This window comes from Salvelinus sp. IW2-2015, unplaced genomic scaffold (assembly GCF_002910315.2).
Source record: "Salvelinus sp. IW2-2015 unplaced genomic scaffold, ASM291031v2 Un_scaffold2537, whole genome shotgun sequence".
In the NCBI taxonomy this organism is placed as follows: Eukaryota; Metazoa; Chordata; class Actinopteri; order Salmoniformes; family Salmonidae; genus Salvelinus; species Salvelinus sp. IW2-2015.
Genome location: NW_019943850.1, coordinates 39,833 through 44,816, shown reverse-complemented (window position 1 = coordinate 44,816; position 4,984 = coordinate 39,833). Strand labels below are relative to the sequence as shown.

The 4,984-nt window shown below is 46.5% G+C and overlaps 1 pseudogene; it reads right to left on the bottom strand.

The window, feature by feature from the left end:
* Positions 1 to 2,019: 2,019 nt before the first annotated feature.
* Positions 2,020 to 4,984, bottom strand: part of LOC112074215 (extracellular calcium-sensing receptor-like) — a 12,368-nt pseudogene continuing 9,403 nt past the window's right edge.

Below are 4,984 nucleotides of genomic sequence, written 5' to 3'. Positions count from 1 at the left end.
ACTGAAGCAGCAGCACGGCCAGGTGGACTGGGGACAACAACGAGTCATCATGCCAGGTAGTCCTGAGGCATGGTCCTAGGGCTCAGGTCCTCCGAGAGAGAGAAAGAAAGAAAGAGAGAATTAGAGAGAGCATACTTAAATGCGCAGAGGACACCGGATAAGACAGGAGAAATACTCCAGATATAACAGACTGACCCTAGCCCCCCGACACATAAACTACTGCAGCATAAATACTGGAGGCTGAGAGAGGAGGGGTCAGGAGACACTGTGGCCCCATCCGATGATACCCCCGGACAGGGCCGGGGGTAACAACCCTTTCCATTCTAGTGTACACAGTACGGTTAGTTATTATCTAAGTAATTTGTTATTAGATGACCTTCATTTTATTTCAACATCTATCTGAAATGGGTTACACTGGTTTTCAGTTACAGATAGATATCATTCACAAAGCCTAGCACGTCAGCTGCGAAAATAGACCTTGACTTTATCTGCCACATTATGACATCTATCTACCATATTATGACAGCTATCTGCCATATTATGACATCTATCTGCCATATTATGACATCTATCTATCTACCATATTATGACATCTATCTATCTACCATATTATGACATCTATCTATATACCATATTATGACATATATCTATATACCATATTATGACATATATCTATCTACCATATTGTGACATCTATCTGCCATATTATGACATCTATGTGCCATATTATGACATCTATCTACCATATTATGACATCTATCTATCTACCATATTATGACATCTATCTACCATATTATGACATCTATCTACCATATTATGACATCTATCTATATACCATATTATGACATCTATCTACCATATTATGACATCTATCTGTCATATTATGAAATCTATCTGCCACATTATGATATATATCTGCCGTATTATTTAACATTAACATTTAAGTCATTTAGCAGACGCTCTTATCCAGAGCGACTATGACATGCGCATTACAAGTAGTGTATAAAAGGCATCTTGTGATCAGCATAGATTGCTTCCTCTTTGTTATCTGTGTTCTGTCTGGGGGAATCTAGTGTTGGAGGTCTTAGTTCTGGTGTGGTGCTTGTCTGTGGTGCTGGAGGTGGAGGGCCTAGGCYCCAGGTCTTGAGGCCTTAACTAAGATGACACTAATAGGCCTGTGGTAGGAGTTAGCCTACTGCCTGGCTCAGTGACACATCCTCCAGAGTGTGACATCACGCTGGCACCCTCCATCAGCAGAGGAGGGATACTGCTGGGAATCAGTATACTGTAGAGACTGTTGCTGCATTATGGAGGCAACTCATCATAATGATGATGACACATCAGTTGTCTGTTACAGGAAGCTCACAGCTATGCCCGGTGAATGGCTGGACATTAAAATGCTCTTGACACTAATGCTTCTTATACAGAGGTCTGAATACTTAATTGAAACTATAACAAAACGGCATCCCTGCCTCTGTTTTGGTAAAAAGCTAAGGGWGGGACCTGGAGAAWTGTAACCYCTCTGAAATTCATAGACAGAGCTATGGATGCAAGGACTGACCATCCATGATATCAACATTATATTATTTAACCATGTTTTGACGCTATACAGTGTTTGTTTAACATTTACTTTGTTTACAAAAATTGGTACGACAGTTGAACTGAGCTCATGAGGCATTTATAAGATATATTCCTCAAGAATCAATSAGTYAACGCTGRATATCATMAATTTATTTTATATTTTAAGTCGAAAGAAGGATGTTGCAAGTAAAGATTATAGCTTTAATCTAAATTAAGGACRTTTCATATGTTTTATTGGGAATTTGCAAAAAATAATTTCATTTGTTTCAAAATATATCTAATGAATGACTATCTTTTATCACGAGGCTTCTTCTCTCTAAGCTGAAACTGAGATATTTCTCATTCCCAAAACAAGCGTCTGGGCAAACTGCCAAATTGCAGACACTGAAAGTGAGGATTCGATCAATAAGTCACTTTCATGAACACAGAAATTGGTTATTAGAAAAGCACAAACATTACATTTTCCTCACAGATCTCCACAGCTACAGTGAACTTCCCAGGAGAGCTGACATAAACTGGGATAAAGGTGATCCAGACTGCACAGAATATGAGCATGCTGAAGGTGATGAATTTGGCCTCATTGAAGTTATGAAGTTATATAGCCCAACACAGCCCAGAAACCAATAGCTGACCCCACATCACACTCTAGAATTATCTTTTCCTGATAGATTTTCATATTATTGTATGGGAAAGGAGGGGAGACTGTTAACCAAAGACACTGAGTCTCTGCTGTGGAGGACCAAACCATTCATGATATTACTGGCTGGAAGTGTAGCCCTGAAGGCCATCAACACCACTATTGTTTTCCCCAGAACACAAGAGATGCAGAGGACGAAGGTGATCCCAAACGCTGTGTGACGCAGCATACAGGACCACTCAGAGGGCCGGCCAATGAAAGTAAGAGAACACAGAAAACACAGAGTCAAGGAGAAGAGCAGCAYGAAGCTCAGCTCAGAGTTGTTGGCCCTGACGATGGGGGTCTCTCTGAATTGGAATACAATTGTTGCTATCGTAATAGTTAAACAAACCAATCAAATTAACCAAAAACAAAATGACCCTCATGACCTCAGAGTAGAACAAGAATTCAATCTATCCCCTCTCCCGTTGGATCAGTACTGGACTGGGCCCTTCATGCACTCGGCTGAATCTGTTTGGAGAAAAAGCCCACAAAAAATCACAACTTTAGTGATTCAGGAAAACAAACAGACTCACATAAGGGACCAAGGAGAGTGTGTGTATTCATGTTCACTCATGTGCAAAAAAAAGCCTATTTTCTCCTCTCCTATTGTGAAATTGACAGTCTATAGGTAGTGCAAATGCTAAAGGGGAAAATGGTAAAGAGAGAAAAGTATTTTATTTATGTAGCTTTTGCATTCATCGTTCTGTTACTGTATTATCAGACTACAGTGAAATCATTTATTTTACTTTAAATGATTTGCAATAGACTAAGGTCACGTTTATAGAGCGGTAAATAGGAAATAAACCTATGATGTACAGTGGATTAAAAAATCTATCATAACATTGAAAACAATAAAACTCCCATAATAAAAAAAAAACTAACAATTTTCAAGTCAACTGAAACAAGATACTCACTTCTTACACCTTGGTAGATCTGGTAAACTCTGGGAGGTGGGTACCCTGCTGTCGTACTCCGTCTGGAAGGTGAAGATGCCTCCGATGACGAGTTCCCCGTCCTTGGCCAGCTCTGGCAGCTCTGCCCTGCCCTGCAGCCTGCGCAAAGGCTCTCCCTCACCCATCACCACCAGCAGCACCAACAGGACCAGCTCCTGCAGTGGAATGGCTCCTGGCTCCGTAGTGGAATCTAGAGCTAGGGCTGGCTCCGTAGTGGAGTCTGGAGCTAGGGCTGGCTCTGTAGTGCGAGTCTAGCAGCTAGGGCTGGGCTCCGTAGTGGGAGTCTCAGAGCTAGGGCTGTGCTCCGGTAGTCGGAGGCTAGAGCTAGGGCTGACCTGCTCGTAGTGCGCATCTGAGAGCTAAAGGCTGGCTCCGTAAGTGCCGCTAGAAGCTAGGCGCTCCGTATGGAGTCTAAGCTAGGGTGCTCGTAGTGCAGTCTAGAGCTAGGGCTGGCTCTGTAGTGCAGTCTAGAGCTAGCTGGCCTCCGTAGTGCAGTCTAGAGCTAGGGCTGGCTCCGAAGTGCTCGTTAGGAGCTAGGGCTGGCTCGTAGTGGAGTCTAGAGCTAGGGTGGCTGTAGTGTGCAGTCTAGAGCTAGGCCTGGCTCCGTATGGAGTCTAGAGCTAGGGCTGGCTCCGTAGTGGAGTCTAGAGCATGGGCTGGCTCTGTAGTGAAGTCTAGAGCAGGGGGCTCCGTAGTGCAGTCTAGAGCTAGGGCTGGCTCCGTAGTGCAGTCTAGAGCTAGGGCTGGCTCCGTAGTGGAGTCTAAGCTAGGGCTGGCTCTGTAGTGAAGTCTAGAGCTAGGGCGGGCTCCGTAGTGCAGTCTAGAGCTGGGCTGGCTCCGTAGTGCAGTCTAGAGCTAGGGCTGGCTCCGTAGTGAGTCTAGAGCTAGGGCTGGCTCTGTATGAGTCTAGAGCTAGGGCTGGCCCGTAGTGCAGTCTAGAGCTAGGGCTGGCTCGGTAGTGCAGTAGAGCTAGGGCTGGCTCCGTAGTGCAGTCTAGAGCTAGGGCTGGCGTAGTGCAGTCTAGAGCTAGGGCTGGCTCCGTAGTGCAGTCTAGAGCTAGGGCTGGCTCCGTAGTAGGTCTAGAGCTAGGGCTTGGCTCCGTAGTGCAGTTAGAGCTAGGGCTGGCCCGTATGGAGTCTAAGCTAGGGCTGGCCCGTAGTGCAGTCTGAGAGCTAGGGCTGGCTCCGAGTGCAGTCTAGAGCTAGGGCTGGCTCCGTAGTGCAGTCTAGAGCTAGGGCTGGCTCCGTAGTGGAGTCTGAAGCTAGGGCTGGCTCCGTAGTGCAGTCTAGACTAGGGCTGGCTCCGTAGTGCAGTCTAGACTAGGGCTGGCTCTGTAGTGGAGTCTAGAGCTAGGGCTGGTCGTAGTGAAGTCTAGAGCTAGGGCTGGCTCCGTAGTGGCAGTCTAGAGCTGGGCTGGCTCCGTGTGCAGTCTAGAGCTAGGGCTGGTCCGTAGTGGAGCTCATGAGCTAGGGCTGGCTCTGAGTGAAGTCTAGACTAGGCGCTGGCCGTAGTAGTCTAGAGCTAGGGCTGGCTCCGTAGTGCAGTCTAGGAGCTAGGGCTGGCCTGTAGTGCAGTCTAAGAGCTAGGGCTGGCCCTGTAGTGCAGTCTAGAGCGTAGGGCTGGCTCCGTAGTGGCAAGTCTGGAGCTAGGGCTGCCTCTGTAGTGAGTTAGAGCTAGGGCTGGCTCCGTAGTGCAGTCTGGAGCTAGCCTGGCTCTAGAGCTAGCTGGCTCCGTATGGAGTCTAGAGCTAGGGCGGCTCCGTAGTGAGCAG